This window comes from Harpia harpyja, chromosome 8, assembly GCF_026419915.1.
Source record: "Harpia harpyja isolate bHarHar1 chromosome 8, bHarHar1 primary haplotype, whole genome shotgun sequence".
Lineage (NCBI taxonomy): Eukaryota > Metazoa > Chordata > Aves > Accipitriformes > Accipitridae > Harpia > Harpia harpyja.
In genome coordinates this window covers 42343975-42362588 of record NC_068947.1, presented here as the reverse complement: position 1 = coordinate 42362588, position 18614 = coordinate 42343975, and the positions used below count along the sequence as shown (strand labels likewise).

At 40.3% G+C, this 18614-nt stretch overlaps 1 long non-coding RNA gene across 1 annotated transcript in view; it reads left to right on the top strand.

Annotated features, from left to right (window-relative positions):
• Nucleotides 1-305: 305 nt before the first annotated feature.
• LOC128144999 (uncharacterized) overlaps nucleotides 306-18614 on the top strand; it is a 211599-nt gene continuing 193290 nt past the window's right edge. Inside the window, exon 1 of the long non-coding RNA XR_008236279.1 lies at nucleotides 306-459. This is a non-coding gene — a long non-coding RNA (uncharacterized LOC128144999). The remainder of the gene's footprint in view (nucleotides 460-18614) is intronic.

Here is an 18614-nt window from a genome sequence, read left to right as displayed (position 1 = left end):
GTGGACCTCAAAATGGACTCTAATGAGTTCCCTGAAAAAAAAAACCAAAAAACCAAACCCAAAAAACCCACAAAAACCCAAAGCACCCTGAATACCTGTACCTTTGCTACAGGGACCATTGCTCTTCAGCCAGGTGAAACTCTCTATCAAACAATATTTGGTGGAACCTAATCCAAACCCTTTGGGGCTGAATTGCTTTCCAAATTACCAAGACTTTGTAAGGCTGCTCTTTGGCAGTTGTTCACACATGTATATTCTTTAGATACACCACTGATTTGTTTGGGTCTTTTCCTCCACAGAAAGGAGGGTGCTGACAGAAGATAATGCAAGAAAAAACAACTTCATGTTCTGCTCAGTAGATTCAGTTCAGCTGGTACTGGAAGTGTGAGGTTTGTTTCTGTTTCTTCTCCCTGCATGTCAAGAAGGCCTGCTTTGCAAACAGGTGGGACTAGAGAGAATGTAAGTGCAATTTATCATTCCTGTTGCTTTATTGTATCAGGAAACTGGGAAACTTGGTTTTGCAAGTGGTTGTTGCTAATTCTAGATCCCTGTCTTTTTTCTCTTTGAAAGAACAGCTTGGAAATTTGTTCCAAAGTGTCATGAAATACTGCATTATATTGAAACTGTAGTTTACTGCCTCTGACAAAGTATTAGTCAAGGCTGAAATGACGAGAGCTGGTAGCACTAAGTGCGCTCTGCTCTTTAGTGCTCGAAGGTCATCAAAACTGGGTCATAACTGGCGCTCATGTAGAGCTTTCCCGGCTCACAGCACATGAAGGCAAATTCAGACTCCACTTGGCAGATGTCTTTAACATCGAACCTGCAGGTTTTAGATTATAGGTGCCATTTAAACAAAATAATCTTGAATGATTATTGCAGCAAATAAAATTTGTACACGTCCTCTGTCTTTGTGTAATATTGGTGCCAAATTATAGTAATTTATAGCTATTTCAAAACTGGATCCAAGCCCCACAAATATGTTCACAAAGCTTATGAAAACTGTAGCCAGTTAACACTTTACTTGCTTGAGGGGGAAGAAAAAAATGCTCATTTCAACCTTTAGTGCAAAATTCATAACATTCTTTTTGTTGGACAAGTTCTAAATCTTTCTCATGTAAACCATTATAACTTTTTTTCATTTTTCTGCATGGGAGAGCATCACATCTTTCTCTAATTCAGCTTTTTAACCTTAATGCTTTTGAAATTGAGAGATTATTATTATTTTGAATCCTTAATCAGAAACTGGCCAGACATTAGCATTGAAAGCATAACAGTAATTCTGTAGTGACAGGAAAATGATGGTCAGACCAGGCAAAGAAATTCTGTAGTAAGAAACAGATTACGACCTTAAGGAACATATACAATGGTTGTGGATGCTTATATTTTGCTATGCTGTTTCTATTTCTTGCATTCATGATGTCTAAGAGCTCAGAAATCAGTTATGTACAGGCGCTCACAAGCTTTGGTCTGTCTTTGTTATGATTGCCAATACTATCTCCATTTTTGAGAAGGGTGTGCACACGTGCAAAAGAGGAGGAGAGGAAGAGGTTGCTGAGTCTTGCATTTAGTAGGATGGGAGAAAGTCTGCCAACTCATTTCACATGGGCCAGTTCAGTCAGACACTGAAAGGTTAAAACTTCATGTCTACTAATATGGATTGGATTAAAACTAGCAGACCAGAGATGAAGTGATTTTCTTTCCTTTACTAGTTCCCTTAATTCTTTCAACTCTTGCATTCTGTCTTTCCTAGACTTGATTGTATTTGTCACGCAACATGTTTGTGGCTAAATGAGTACGTATGAAGTGTACACCACTTGTTTAGCAACTGAGCAATTGGTTATGAAAATTGCCTGCTGGAAACATTTTCTACCTAGGCAGTTCTGCTTAGGCTGTGTTTTTTTGGTTTTTCCTTTCTACATGCAGCCCACTCACCCCTGCCCCACTCCCCCCAACCCCACCCCCCAATTCTCAGTAAGTGATCCTGCTAATAGGTATCCACTCAATTTGTAAGAAGCAATTTGTTTATTGTACCTGAGAATCAATAAGGATGGATTGTTTGTTCAAAAAATCTCGTGGTCATCCACTCTGTAGTTCAGTAGCCTAACAAACACTAGACTGAGCCTCTTCCTTACCTGGATATATGTTTTTTGAAATTATTAGCATATTGCCTTCCTTAGGCACAACTTCTTTCCACACACAGTCTGTGAGTATTTCTGCAAATAACAGAAGCTCAGTGTTTCCATGAGTAGTAACCACTCCTCTTCAAGTTCCTGGAAAAATAGCAAGAGGGGAATAAAGGAGGCCAGAACAAATTACAACTGGGAATGCATGAGTATATCTGGGGATATTATTTTCCTGTTCTGCTATTCTTAGAATTTCACATAGTCTTACGCTTTTTAAGACAGAACAAACTTAATGAGGCAGAAGGACAATGGTAAATGCCTAACAGCTTTGGTGATAGAAGCATGATCTTCTTTAGTTCAGATTTCAAGTGATTTGTTGGGCTTATATTTGAACTATCATTTAATCTGTTTCTTTAGAAGACTAAGGTTATGAAAGAGGAATTGCTGAATGCTTTACTTGTAATGGATAAGCTAAAGCTTCCCAAAAGTCTTGGAGATCCAGCAGTTCAGCACTAATAGTGACAGCCGTGTGTTTTATAATCTTTCCTAGGCAGTACGTCAATCTAGGGTGAAAAGATTTCATTACAATGGATCTCAAGGAATGGCAATCTAAGTCTTGCTTTTCCAGCAGAGACTCTGTAGTATTTCCTTAATAGCAATTCAATTCAGGTGACTCCCATTTTGTAGATTTGAACTAAGGGCTCATGAAACTTGCTATAGCAATAATCTTCAGGGTAAGCACTGAATAACATTTCTCCTACTGCTCTTTTCTGCTTCTGGTGGGAGAGCTCTGCCAGTAATGCAAAAGGGTAAAGACCCCATGGCTCAGATGGCTTAGCTAACAAGTACCATTTGTGGTGTCTGTGTCAGGTCTCTGAGTACTAGACTGAAATATTTTATGCTCACTGTGAAACTCCTCTGTCGGAGATTATTTTGAATTACCACCAATCAGGGCTGAACTATTGATTAAAGAGGATAAGGTTTTATATGCCATAACCTCATATTTAAAATGAGGAATGTGGCACTTTTAAGCAGGGGGAGTACCAGGCTTGCTCCTGATATGCATTCAAAAGTTACAAAACCCCTCAATACTGAACTTTGGGGGGGGGGGGGGGGGGGGGGGGGCAGAAATGTGCCTAATTCTAACATTTAAGCTCACTTTCCTTACAGATTTGCATTCTTAGTGCTTTACTCTGTCAGGTAAAGCGCAAGGACTACATTTTTCAGAACCATAGGTGAGCTACAAGAGATAGACTCTGCAGTCCTTTCCTGTGTGAAGCAGAGTTTTGGAAATCAAGCAGTTGCTTAATACTCCCTAAAATGATTTACTGCTTCCTGTAGTTATTCAGCTGTGTCTTCATTTTTGTCCTGTGAATCTCTAGATCTCATGGAAATGTATCTGAGGGCAGTTCTTTCTTCTTGGACTATTCTGGCACAGACATTGTGCTGTCAAACAGCTGATTTGATTAGTAGGGGGAAAGAGCAGCTCTAAATTTACTGCGTGGGCTTTTTAACAGAGACTCGTCAGCCCACTCTTGTGCAACTGAGACATTTGATTCATTCTGCCGCTCAGTGGAACTGCCTCATCTTTACTGTGTTTGACATTTAACAGTCCGGTTGAATTTGCCCAAAAGCGGGGTGGGGGGGGGAGGGAAGGGGGGCAGACAACTAAAATGGACTTTTCTGCTAAATTAAAACACAGTTTTAGCTGGAAGAAGTCATTGCCAAGATGCAGCAGCCACTACTACTTGCACTGCTAAGGAGAGCAAGCAGCAGAGACCACTGGTATCATGCAGGTAAAGAAAGAGAGGTGGAGCGGCCTGTTGCCCTTGCTGGGTTCACCGATGACAGCCAAATGTAGAGTGGGCCTGAAAAGGCATTTACTTTAGCGCTGCTACCTTGGAGAGTCATCAGGTGTGACAAGAGCAACCGAGAGACCTGCGCTGAGCTGAACTCAGATCCTTGCCGTGAAGGTGCTGGTATATGCTCTGCTGGATTGCTGCTTTCCAAACACTTCCTCAGCAATGTTTTCATTTGTTCATGTTGCAGGTGTCTCTGACTGACCCCGTTAAAGTTTTGTGAGGGCTTTTTAAGGTTGGTTTACTATCAGAGAGGTTTTCTTGTTGGGGCTCCTCTTGCTAAGGAGATAAGGAATTCTTAAAGCCCTTTGCCATCTGCATGGCAGTCGTTTGCATCACCAGTTGTTGCCTACCCTCTGGAAGAACATTTCTTATTATTTCCATGACCTGAACTTAGAGCTTAGTTCTCTTTGGCACACTTAAAATTATTATAAAGCACTTTTATGGTGTTTTTAAGTAGAAATGGAGGCTTTGCATTTCTGCAGAAAGGCAGTTTCTGTGTGTTTGACTCCACATCCAGTAGCTGGAGTTATCTGAGCAAAGAACAAAACTATCAGTTTGATGATTACCTATTCCATCAAAACCAATTGTATCTGCTTTTGACTAAAGCCCAAACTTTTGTTTTTCTGTTTTTCAACAGAAAACATTTTTCTTAAATTAAAAATCTCTGATTTTTTTTCACTTTTTGAGAAAAAACTGTAGTAAATCTAGATGACACAACTTCTTGCGGGTTTTTGTTTGTTTAGCTAAAGGTAGAGGACAGACAGAAGTAGAAAAAGAATCAACATTATTTGTTCACCATTTTAAGAAAGGTAAGCTAAACTTCAAGAATAACGGGATCAATGGGGGCTGTCTTGGTTATAGACTCTGCTTGTATTTCCCTACTTACCTGTTCTGACACCACAGGTGTTACTGTTTCTTGAGCAAATATGGATATTAATGTAATTTAATGATTTGTTTATCGATCCTAAGAATAAGGAGTACCATGCTTAGAGGAAGTATAACCTGGCAGTAAGCCAATAAACTTTAAAGAATGACATCTCCTGGAGGTTTGGGCAGTGTCCCAAGAGGCCCCAGTAATTTTATGTGACGTATTACACCAACACTACCACCTACAGGAGTTCAGCAAAAGAGATACAGAGCTTCACAAAATGCAAAATAGAACAGAAATCAAGCTTCTTCAAGTATGATACGACCTTCCTCAATATCCAGCATTTTGGGGTAAATCCTTAGCTATATCGGGAACTGTTAAGACACAGTTCTTGCCTCATGAATCCAAACATTTCTATGGGGAGCCATACTTTGAGAAAGGCATGTGTTGTTGCATTGTAACCCACTGTACTAGAAATTTCCACTCTCTTGTTCTTCAGGTTTTAAGTGTGGACATGGGTGATTTAAATTAAAACCTCACAAACATCCATAGATCAGAGGCACATCTGCATAAAAACTTGGCTTAGGGTAATGTGCACATTATTATTTTTGGTTTATGTATAGGTATATGACAGTACCAGTATTTTAGCCTGTGTGGTAGTTGTATTACTTGCACAGATGTTGTATATATCTCATTGCTTTTCAGTAAGCTGCTGTTAAGCCAGCACAAACAGAAATGTCTGAAAATAGATGAAGGGGATTTAAAAGAAAATACGTCATCACTTGTGGTATCTGTCAGTCGTCCTGGACTTTGAGGGATTCTGTTTCCAGTCATCCACTATCATTGCTTACTCTATTTAAAATTATTTACCCAAAGAAAGGAAATTGCAAAGCTGTAGCTATGGAAGGTATTTACGCTGAATGAGTGGCAAGTTACATTTCCTCGCTTCATGACTTTCTTGTTGGTCATTGCCAAGCTGAGAAAGATGACCAATAAATAGCAGACAAGTATAAATTTGCATCTTTAAAAGAAGGAGTGCTAAACATTCTTGTCCTGGGCAGTAATGCACTTAAAATTGTGCTTGAGCTCAGTGGATTTCAGTGAAGCTTAGCTAGAGAAAAGTGCTAGGCATAATATGTAAAAGCCAAAGTTGCTTAGCACCCTGTGGAATCCACTTTTCAATAAAATGCATGAAAATGGCAATTAGATCATCCCTATCAAAATTATCAGTGAGAAATAAATGTATTGAGAGTTGCTGTGGTGGCTTCTATTCTGTGTTGTCTCATATCATCATTGGCATTTTAGTTTTCTCTGCCGGCTAGCAAAAGCTCAAGTTTCTGAGGTGATACCTATGACATTTGCTCCAAATGCTCTGTGTGTGTGTATTTATATCCCCCAAACTTGCTAGGAGTTTCATTCTTTTTTTTTTAGAAGAAAATTTCAGGCTCAGTCCATTGGTGGTGCCATCTCTGGAGGTAGTGGGGTCATATCTGCAAACCTGACTTCCAAGCATTTGGCCTAAATAGGAGAACATGTGGGATAGTGTTACTGGTTAGCATGGTGACCGTGGGGTGGAGAGGGCAACCCGAGGAGCTTTACTTGCTCAGTGACTGTTGTAGTAGGTGGCGGCACTTCCCAGGTGGCTGGGGAGTTTTCAGTGCAGGCACTGCTCACAAAGAACATTCTCCATTTAGTAAAAGGAAGTTAATGGCACCCAGGGAAACAGGGCAAGAAGGAAATTAATTTGAATATTTAATCCACAAATTTACTGCTTTGTTTTCTTTAGCTTGTCTAGGCTAACTATGCTGCTCTCAGGTGTGTTCTCTAGTTACGGAAGTAAAATCATGAGAACTTTTTAACAGCAAGTGAACTGTGGAAGGAGGCAGTAAAAATCTGCTTGTGGAGGAGTTGGGCAACAAGACTTGGGCTGAGCTGTGACACGTAGGCAAAACTTATAATAAAACATTAAAATAGAGAAGTAAAACTGACTTGCCCAGAATTGTTCAGCAATACTTCCTGTCAGCTCTGAGAAGAGCTTTGATACCAAGTGATAGAATAAAAGGTTACTGATGGTCATATCTATAAAGGAGTCTTGAATAGCTGCAGTTAGCTGCAGGATGATGTGTAAGCCTGCTTTCACACTATGCATAAAACTATGGCTGTGAGATATCTGAGTTCTTGGGAGGCTTTCCTGTGAGCTCTGAGCAGTAGCATTTGGGAAGCTTGTCTTAATTAGGAGTTCAGACAGAAGCAGACAAAAAAAAAAACAAAACCAAAAAAAAACCCCAACCAAAAACCAAAGGCGTGAAAGAGAAAGAAAACCACTGAAACAATTGTGTCTGCAAAGTCAGACATCCAAAAGGTCACAGTTCTTGGCTCTTCCCCAGTGTCCCTTGGGTGTTTAGCCCTAGTATTTTCACAATCTTCTCTATATTAAACCTTGTAAACCACTTAAGACACTTAAAATGAACAGTGCCAGTGGTAATTTGTGTCCTTGGTGTTGGAGGTTAAGCTTCAGGTTGACACATTACGTTATAATATAACATGGATTGAAAAGTTCTGATATGAAAAAGATAAAAATTGATATGTTTACTCAAAAAAATTAAAACTGAGCAGTAGAATAATAATAATAATTATAACCTTGAAAAGTCATGATGAAAGTTTACCGTTCTCTGAAAATGATCTCCTCCTTTGCTTTTCCCATGGTAGAGAAAGTATGGCTTTTTAGGCAGGGGGATAACTAACTCCTCCTCTCAGGCCTTTAGCCAAATAGTGTGTTGCAAGTCTGAAATACTCATACATAGACTCAAACACTACGTGATGGTACTGAAATATTTTCTGTACCTTATTTTTGAGAGTAGTTGACTTGAGCAAGCTTTTCTATTGGCATTTCACAAGTTTGCAAAGCACACAAGGGTCCTTGCATTTTTGTCAGTACTTAACACAAGTACTATGTTTTCCTTTGGGAAATGCAGCTGACGCATTCTGCTTCTGGTCAGATGTTTGCAGAATCAGGGCTGAGTAAGCTTTTTGTTTTCTTTTTTGGTGTATTACCATAATTACAGTAGGTGAAAGCATGGGATACCAGCTCTATGCATGCTTCGTCTTTTCATAAAAAAACACTGAAATACGGTTGTCAGTCCTTCTCTGTTTAGATTGTAAGAATGAGTTAATCAAATACATGGTTTCCCTGAGGTCTCTAAAACTGGCTTTAAAGTCCAATATCAAACCACCACCCTTCCTCAACACATTGTGTGCTATTTAGTCTACTTGCTAATGTAAATGCACTATATTTACTTCATTGACTTCTAGACTTTCACTGAGCTTTGTAGATGGGACTTTACAAAGTATCATTTTCTTTCTATGCTGATGAAAAAATCATCCGTTGGCCAGCCTTAATGCCCCAGCATGATTTTGCAGGTCAATCTCAGCAACCTGCCAGGGACTTCACAAGGACTCAGAATAGATCTGACAGACTGTCTGCCTGAGGGAAGGCCAGTGCCCCTCTTACAAGACCCATTACACTGAAGTAATCCTAAATGTGACACTGTTGTCCCTTCCTGACCACTTTGTCTTCAGGCCTGCCTTTTTGCTAAGCAGTGCCAGAACTTTGAGTTGGCTTCCTAGTGATGGGCAAAATCACTAAGGGAGAATCTGCGTGATAGTTACATATTTTCTGTATATATACTAAGGAAGTGTTCCTGGAAAAGGAATGCTCACAAAAAATGCAGGCACTTTCTCAGAAACATGAGCTGCAAATTGTTCACAGGGAGCAAGTCTGGTTCAAGAACTGACTCTAAACTGTGTATTTAGAGAGTAATCTAACTCTCCAGCAGCTTGCATGACTTCATCTCCAAGGCCCACTGTTTCAGTGTAAAGCTTTGCATAATACAGGTGAACAGTGAAGTACCAGCTTTTCCTAAGTTTTCCCAGCAGGAACACCTTTCATACCAACAGTTGTCATTGCCATTAATTAAGAAATGTGGCACATGACCTGGGAAGCACAGGTAAGACCTTGTCATGCATCATCTGTTCCACAGAAACAGTCTGTGTGCATGCCCCAATTCTCAGCAACCATCAGAAGGTGAAAGACATCTGGGGCAGTCTGGCCCTACCTGGGCAGAAGTTAGGGGATCCTTGATTTGCTACAACTAAAAGCCTCCATGTGGTCAGTTACTAACCAGCTGCTGGTGCGTGGTACCTCATGTGCATGGCAGAGATCTAATAAATCTGTAGCCTGAATTTTGTGTGTGGCAATGCAAAAGGCTCAAGTGCTTGATGAAGCACTTAAAAGATGGCTCATGATGACTACGTTAGGTTTTACCAAATTACTGAGTTTTGATTGCTTCATTTATAAATTGTGAACGGTATTAACGAGTGGTGTGGGTTGGGTGAAGATGTTGTTTCTGCCAGCTTTACATCGCTGTAAGGCCGATTACGTCTACATGGTAAGGTTAATTCCTAATTTACACAAGAATGAGATCAGAATCAGATAGCCTCTGTGAGGTTAAATGGTGTATGTAGTAACTATGTGCTGTTTTTAAATAATATGTATATACTGGCTGTGGTGCTGTATGTTGCAATTAGCGAAATCTTTAGTCCTGTTTATCTGTTGATGCTAAGAGAATGCAGAAAGAATTAAAAGGTAGTTTGGAATAGTACTAATTTGCTTGTTCCTCATTATTGCAGCTCATAAAGATGTTGATTTGCATACTGGATATATTGCTGATTTGTATTTTAAGGTTATTTCATTTCCTGTTATGGTTGTAAATGCAAATGACCTTTATATATAGAGGAATACACTGTCCTCTGAAAAAAGGCTGGAAGGTATTCTTTTGGAAGGGTAGGGTGCAGGTAACATTTTATAATTGCTATGTTTTCTCTGTTCTCATTTTTTATTATCAGTGACAGTGAAAGCTCTTCTGAAATCCAAATGTATAGCACTTTGCTGTACCCACCACAGCAAACTCTTAACAGCAGCTGAATTCCTTTAACTGAGTCTTCCAGAAGACCAGCTCCAGGCAGACAGCAGGGGGGAAATACTTTGCATCAGTGGTCTCACTGAAGTTGACTTCACTGGAGCAAAGAGAGTAGGATTGGACTAAGAAATAGAGTTATGAGTCTTTGGGGAAAAAATATAGTCCCCCAAACTAGGAATGAAAGTATTCAGGCAATCTTAGCTGTAATTATCACCCTGTTCTTAGCTATAATGATGTTGGGATTTATGTAACACTTTTCATCTGTGAATTGCTCATCAGATTGCTAATTATCTCATAACATAGACAGTCCTTGCCTGAATGTGGCTGCAAGAGTGCAAGGGTCTTTCCAACAATCACATCTACAGGCAGCTACTGCAATTTTCTTTTTATCTTGTGTCCTTAAGAGATGATGCTTTTGTGACCACACCATGCATCTATACCTGTGTGCCTGCCTAATAATGTCGGAGCGCTTTCAGCCAAATATGATAGAGCACTAGAGGTCCAAAAGATTCAAATTTCCTAAACATTTTAGGGAAATGGAAGACTAAATACAGGAAAGAGACTCAATTACTGTTTCCATTGAGGGAAAGGCTGCAACTTTTCCTGTTTTCTATGGGACGCCAGAGAGATTACATGATACAGACAGGGAAACAGCAGGACACTCTTCGGTCAGTTTTCACCTCCTTAGGCACAAAAGAATCCAACCACAAGACAATGGATGATAGGAAACCAGATTTCATTGCTTGTGATACAGTGGAGGAAGAGTTAATTCTGGCTTCTTTTAAAAACACTGTGATTCTGAAGCAGCTCCCCTCCTGTGAACAAGCAGAGATGAAGAGAGGCAAGAAGACAGAATTCAGCCTCCACTTTTTCAGACTTGCAGTAAATTACTTTTCTTGTCATCCAAGATGGGTATCATGAAAGGAACTGAGACTGGAAAAATTAACCAAAAAGACATTTTCCTGTTGGAAAATGCTGTTTCACTGAAACACAGATTTTGTATGGGGACATGCCATTTTCAGTGCGCTTGCATGTAAAGAAATTGAAAATCAAATATCAATAAGACTGTGCCTTGTTTGCCTAGATATTTGTCTTTTGTTTACAATGTCTTTTGCATTGTATTATAAAATAAGAAAAAATATAGGAAAAACTTCTAAATTTGATCAAAGCAGAACTTTTAGAAAAGCATGCAGGGGGTTAATTCAGATTTCATGAGAAAATCAGTTTTTCTTTCAGATTCAGAAGAAAAATAAATTTCAGGAAGTTGAAATTTCCTGTAGACCACAATTTTAGTTTCTAATTGCTACCAGTATCAACCATTACGGCCATAAGGAGACTCTTTCCTCAGTGCTCTATCTAGAAGCATATCTAATTCCTTCTAAATAATTTGTACCTATATTTAATGAATTTTAACGATGGAGGTCTAGCCATTTTGTAGACTAAAGAATGCTAACTTGATTATTTTTATCTCTATGTATGTGTGGGTTTGTGTTTTCTCACGCCACTGCACATGAGTAGAAAAGGCTGTTTCCATATCTGAAAAGTATATGCCAACAGGGAAAAAAAAAAGTGTATTGGGGTGTTATTGCTAAATTCTGGGAATACAGCCACAGACCCAAATATACTATGGCTGGTCAAATTTTTTTAATTTCTTTTTTTCTTTCTGATTGGAACATAGGATTTGGTAAAAATGTCACTGTTATCAGGATTTTTTTTCTCAACATGATTCAAAGAGTGTTTCTGTAAAAATCCACTCTTGTTTTCTTCCTTTGGATTTTCTTAACAGGGTTGTAACAATAAGGAACTCTTATGTACAGAGTAAGAGAACGTTGACATTGCAATTTTTAATTCTTCTTTTTAATTTTTAAAAATTCCAAAGATCTGGTGCATTTTGAAGTTTTTGATGGCAGAAGCAGCAGTCACTAAGTCCATGCTAAAAGCAATTTTAAAGCTGCAAAATCTCGAAGAAGCTGAAGTTTTCTTTGGTTTGGGCTTCTATACACATCACAAAGTGGTGATGGTGGCACTGCAAGTTAATGGGGAAAATGGTAATCTTCTAAAAGGTCAAGCACTTTCAACTACAGTGATTTTTCTGTCTTGAAGCTTTAGAAACCAGGTGAAATGACACCAACTTGCTCAATTTCTGTAGTGTCTCTTGGAAACTGAAATAACAAAGATATTCTGAACTTCTCCACTAGAAAAGGAAGATACTTTTTCACCAGAAAATGGTTAAACTCAGTTCAATATATTTAGCATTGAAGGAGGAAAATTGAAGGGGGGAAATAGTGTTAATTTTGGCTAAAGTTAATATGAGAAAATATATTAAAACCAAGTGGAAGCTTATTATGTTATGAGCCCGTGGCTGAGGATTTTCTGCATCTGGGGGGATGGTGTGAGGAGGGCAAGAGAAAGTAATAACCTGTAGATCTGTAAAGTTTCCTAGGGATTTCATTTTCTCAGGCACTCGGTGGTACCAGAGGCTTCAGTTCTGTCTCTCCTCTCTGTTTCACTGGGTCATTCCTGTCAGCATCTCTGGGTTGCCCAGTTTTGGGTGAGAAAGCAAGCTAAAATAAAACAAGAAGATGCTGAGACTAGGCAGCAATCCTGCACACTAAGCCCTAGTTATTTAGAAATTATCAAGTCAGCTGCATGAGAAATAGTCCAATGAAGCTGCCCCCGGCAGTTTGCCAGGTACCTGGAAGTGCAGCCGGGAGCGGAGCAGCAGTTGCTGGCCCAGGAAAGGCGGTTTGTGGCGTGGGTAAGAAGGGAGCTGGTTCACTTTTTCCACTTGTGAGCTGTGGAGTGCTGCATGGGACACTGCCGGTCTGGCCTGAATCAAGTAACGATAGCTGGAAACTGTGAGATCTGATTTGGTACAAAACCCGCGCTCGCCTCACTGTCACTTCATTTCTTTATTAGTCACCCAGGGCTGGATTGCTCACAGGAGCCTTGTGCGGTGGTAGATTGGAGGTGCTTCATGATGCATGTCGAAGTGACCCTGAAAGGTACCAAGTGCTGTGGCCTTAATCCAGCCTAACACATCAGCATGTGTATGAAGTTAATTTTACAACCCTACTCACTGCTGGAGGAGGAAGTTAAGGGCTTTTTGTACATTCCATAAAACTTCAGTAGCTGCACCTGTAAATACAAAGGCAAAGTGGAATTTTGCTCCTTAGACATCTGAGAGGAGCTGGACTCTAGGTGTCTTTCTGAACCAGAAGCCTAGAGTAATGAAAATGTATCGCACCTGCATATTTTTACAGTCTCGACCTTTGCTGCTACCATCTAGCATTTCTCACCTCCCCTGGCATTTTTCATCAAAGAAGAAACATTACTCTGTTGCAACTTCCTGCCCTACCCAGAAGCGTGAAAGAAGCCTGAGTTAAGTGTGGAAACACATTACACCTGTGGTAGGACAAGTGTGAGTAGTGGGTAGTGCAAGAGATGAGGTAAAGCAGCTTATTGCATAGCTGCAGAGGTGGACAGCTTGTGAATTGTTACTGAAGATTCATCGCCTGACTCCCAGCATTAGAGAGGCATGCTCTGTGCAAATCGCTGGCCATAAATAATTATTAATAGTAACCCACTGTAGCTACAGAGTTCAGACGTCAATATTAATGAAGTCAAACTAGCAGCAGCTTTCTGGGTGAATTAAGTGTTGACCATGGCAGTTGATGTTAATCAGTTGTGAATACCAGTGAGGTCAGATGCATGCAAATGAAAAAGATCTTTCTCAAACTATTGCTGATGCCTTTGCCAGCTATCTCATTTCTTTCTAATGTTTACCTGTTGTCACCATCCAGTTGGTAGGTAGGGTGGTACAGATGGGTCTGCATAAGAGATCACATGCCATAAATAGCTGTTTCTGCTCTTGGAAGATGATCAGTATCACCAAGATTGTGCTGTGGAGTGAGGCAAGAGTGTGGGGTGGCATATTGGTAAGGCAGAAATTGTGTATAAATTAGTTGAAGCGGGTTATTTTCTGGGAAGTTTGAACTTGTGAAAATGTAGATCTTGGTGGATATACAGTTCAAGAAGCATAGAGAATTCCTGTAATAAAAAGAGAAATGATCTAACCCATTTTGAGCTAGGTAGTTTGTCAAAATCCACAGCAATCTGGGGTAAGAAGAAAATTTATGTTTGAAGTCAGGCATTTTCTTGCATGTAATCCTCCTTACTTACAAAGAATGCTCATGGTGGCTTTGTTCATAATTCAGTCTCTTTTCTAGCCAGCGCTTGTCAGAAGTGCTTTTTTTTTTCTCCCCATAGGATTTTCCTAGGGCCACATTTCCCAAGCGTGTGCTAGCTGTCTTTCTGAGGACTAGAGACAGTCACAGCTTGGATCAGGCTATGCTGCTGCAGGGAGCAGCAGTAGAAGTAATGGTGAGGGTTGAGAAATGGGGACAGGAGCTGCATCTTTCATACTTCCTCATGTAAGTCATGTAACACTCTATGGCTTTCTGCTGCTTTGTTCTCTGCTCCGTTGGTGTTTTGCTGTTTCACTTTCTGCCCTCTTGTGTGACCCACATACAGCTTTGTCTCAGGCAGTGGCAGGCCTTATAGATTGTTATGGCTACATAAGCACAGTAAAAGGAATCTTAAATGGGAATTGAGGTTCTTGGTGAGCTTTGTTACAACCCTTCAGAAGAAGTTACTTAGTTCCGCAGGACAGCAACTCACCCAGAGAAAGTAGATGCAACAAAAAAAGAAGGAGGAAAAAAAAAAAAAAAAAAGAATGTTGAGAAACCTGTCCGATAGACAGTCTTTTAGTCAAATGAGTGGGTGGGTTAACTGTTTGTGTGGATGAGTGTGTGTCTGTACAGTTTGAAGAACTACTGGTGTGTGCGTACTGGTAGAATAGAGGCAGCTAAGGTTTCAGGGGTCTGGGAAGTTGTATTTTGCTGTCCTTCACCTGTGCTCACCTTTGCAAGGGTGCAGTGGAGCTATGTAACCTGTCATTATTGCATATAGATGCTTTTGTTTCAAAGACATACATTTACATCATCAGTTGCTGGCACTATCTCCATTTTTCTGACGGCAGGTGTGTTGAACTAATTTAAAATTCAGCCCCTCTAGAAGCATCGCACTGTGCAGCAGCTTACCAGTGTATTGATGGTTTGCTTTTTCCCACAGTGAAATTCCAGAAGCAAATGCAGAGTGAACTGCACCACTACCTACCCAAGTTCCTTATTGAAATTTGTGTGAAATCCTCATTCTCAGCAATTCTCTTTCGCAGAATCTCTTCTGTTCCCTTTATGGAGGGACTGACAAGCTGTAAGGAAGGCTTACTGACCTTCCACCCTTTGGGCAAGTGAGTTCCACAGTAGAGTTTGCCTTTTTTCCCCAAGGGTTTAGTGCTTGTGTCTCTTGCATGTGTGTGTGTGGACAGAAAGAAAGGGTGCTCTTTTGTGGTTGTCCCTGTACCAGAAAGCACCACTGCTCACAGTGGACAAGAGCCTTCAGTCAGGCTAAACGTGGAAACAAGACAATGTCAGTGTTTTTTAAAAACACTGTGGTTTGAAGAACTTACCACACCAACCTGTGACTGCACTGGGAGGAGAAGAAAACCTGGGGGGTGCATAATGTTTCTGGAGCAGTTACTTCTGAGGGAGTGTATTCTGTCCTCAGCCTTAAGGTAGGATTGCTGTCTGTGCTTGGGGTACACAGAAGCCAACGCTGGCAAAGTTCCTTTGTTAAATAGTGGCGGGAGTACCCATTCGAGTCTATAAGATTTCCCTTTCCTCACAAAAAAAATCAAACACAGACTGTGATCTCCTTAATCATCCTTGGTATTGATCTTTAGAACATGGCTTTGAATGCCACCATCAAAGGCATCACAGACAAAAGCACAAGTCTCGTTTCCTCACACAGAGGAGATGTTTTAGGCTGTATGGTACAAAAAGTTAAAAGTCTAGAAGAAATATTTTAAGATACTGTCATTTCATTTGAATTGGATCAGTTATGGGGAAAAGCTCTTCATTTTATGAGAGTGATTCTGATTTCTATTTTAAGGATCAATTGAGCTTTTGAGACTTTGGCCCTTATGGGAGAAAGCATCACCACAGGAAGCATCGTTCGAGGCTACGTACCTTGCAAAAGCTTTGGGATCCCTATGGCTGCAAATCACCAGTGCATCTTAAGTGACACTACCTGTTAAATTGATGGTTTCCCAATTTTAGCAGAGAGTCAAATACATCAAGACACACCTCCATTTCTGGCTGGAGTTTCCCATATAGACTTGAAGCCAAATCCCATGGCTTATGAAGCACAGTACAGGAGCCAGTGTGGTACAGAGAGGGGGTATCCTTCTGTTCTCTTCTCCCTGGGACACCATGGAGATTGCATCAGTTCTTGGCATATTTTAGAGTATCCAAAGGGTAAGTTTTATCTCACATCTGCTGGAACATTGCCCTGCGCTCTGCTCTCAAATACTCCATGTTCTAACTATTCTCCATCTCCTACCACAGCCTGTGAGCAGTGCATCTTCTTAGGTACGAGCTTTGTTATTTTTATACCACTTGAGGATCCTTCTGTGGCAAGAAAACTCTGCCCTTGTGCTAGGATACAGAAGTAGCACAGAGGAGAAAGAGTGTGGGGTTAGGGTCTGACCCTTCAGGTACGATTATAATCTGTAGTTCTCTCAGTAGGTGTCTCAACCTTTATGCAGTGCATTGAAATCAATGACAGTCTCATGTAAATAAAGACTTCTGCCCCTATCCCTCTTCCTAAAATTCAATATGTTCTTAATTTGATTATTTTAACTTTATAGATATCTCTCTTTCAATAAAAAGAATGGTGATCTAACCAGATAATGGTTGTGTTTTGTGAGCTTGCTTGATGACTGGCATGGTCCTTTGGCTTTGCTTAAAGCACCTTTTTCCAAGGTCTTTTGAATTGGACTATTTACTAGTAGCTGCAAGAGCTCGGGACTCAGCCAATTGGTTCCCCCTGCCTTAATCTTGTTTCTGAATGTTTCAATTAACGTTTGTCTGAACCACTTTTTCATTGTGAATTGTTTTAAATGAGTCTGCAGAGTCCCGCAGCCTTGCAAATCGCTTTCATTTAGAACCGTGATTTTGCAAGAGCTTGCCCAGAGAGCACGAGAGCAAACAAGTGGGGAGACCCTTTCCTTCTGAGCTTTCCCAGGTTGAGTTGGGTGTTAGCTGCCAAAGCATGTAATTTTAAGAACCTACAGAAACAATCAAAGCCTAGCTTAACTCTCCAGTTAGATCCCAACCTTGCTAACAGCAGACTCAGTCATGAATGCCACATGTTGTTATGCTAAAGAGTTTGCTCAGGAGCTGCATTTCCATCCACTGACCCCTAAAAATTTCACTAGAGCTCCCATCTGCTTCCTGCTGTGACAACATAACATTGAGGGAACGAGGAGATGAGCTTACATCTCCTTGCCAGCACTTGAAAGCTGTTAGAGGAGACATGTGGAGAGATATACAGGTCACATCTTATAGTTCCATTCTCCTACACTGGATCAAGAAAGGTCTTTATATATGTGGAAAAGCCTGAACCCCGCCCCCCCCCCCCCCCCCCCCAAATTATTAACTGATATTTCCCTTTGCAGTTACATAAAAGGAGTGCTTGAGTTCTGCATGACCTCCCTGGATATGTAATTAAATTATAAATTGTATGCTCCTTCTTTAAGGACTATGTACTTGGGAACAATTAAGGCTAGTCCAGAATATGTCTACTATCCAGAAATAGTAAGTTTGGGGGTAGTGTAGACGTACTTAAAATAGCTTTTTGTTACCACACTACACATGTTTGATGCAGCAGCATGGAACACTGCATAAGTTAACTGAACTTGGATTTTAGGCCTGTGGCTCACTCTGCCATGGCTACAGTGTTAAGGTCCTGAGATAATTACTGTAAAGTTACCAACATCATGTTACTGCAGTCACTGAAGTGCAGGCTCACCTTGAGAAAAGCTTGGCCAGAGGATATGTAATAAAGAATTTATCAAGCAAGCTTTTGTCCATCTGGTTACAAACTCCAATAGCTGTGATGTGGAGAAAGAAGGCTCATATTAGGAAAAATTTTTTTACTGAGAGGGTTGTCAGGCATTGGAACAGGCTGCCCAGGGAAGTGGTTGAGTCACCATCCCTGGAGGTATTCAAAAAGCGAGTGGACATGGTACTCCAGGGCATGGTTTAGGGGGCATGGTTATGGTTGGACTTGATGATCTTGAAGGTCTTTTCCAACCGAAATGATTCTATGATTCTATGATTACAAACTGATTTCATTTAGGATATAACCAAGTGGGAGATCTGAGGTCTTACAGTTTCAAGACAACATGTTCCTGTGAAGGCAGAAACATCATCATCTGTTGTGCCCTGTTTTGCTCCTTACTAATCTCTGAAGCTCATAAAGAAAAGGGACATTTTTAATCATATAAAGTGTAATTTATAAGCATTTCATTAAGCCTTATTAATAGAAATGATTTAACAAAATATATCATTAAAAAATTCCTATGCAGTAGATGTTCACTTGTGCTAATCTTGCCTCTGCAACTATGTTTTTCCATTACTGTAGGCATGCTGGTAATCCTAGGAATAGGAGTCTTGGTTTGTTGTGAAGTGTTTTGCATGCTGTTGGACAGCTATAATTGATTGCCATACTCCAATTTTATTTCTCTCCACGAAAAAGACAAGCTGCAAAAGCAGCCTTTTAATAAATAGATAAATAAATAAAACCACCTTTCTGCTGTAGCCTTCTATAACAGGAGATGGTAAGCTGTTTTCTACGTGGGCCTCTAGGCAGAACACAG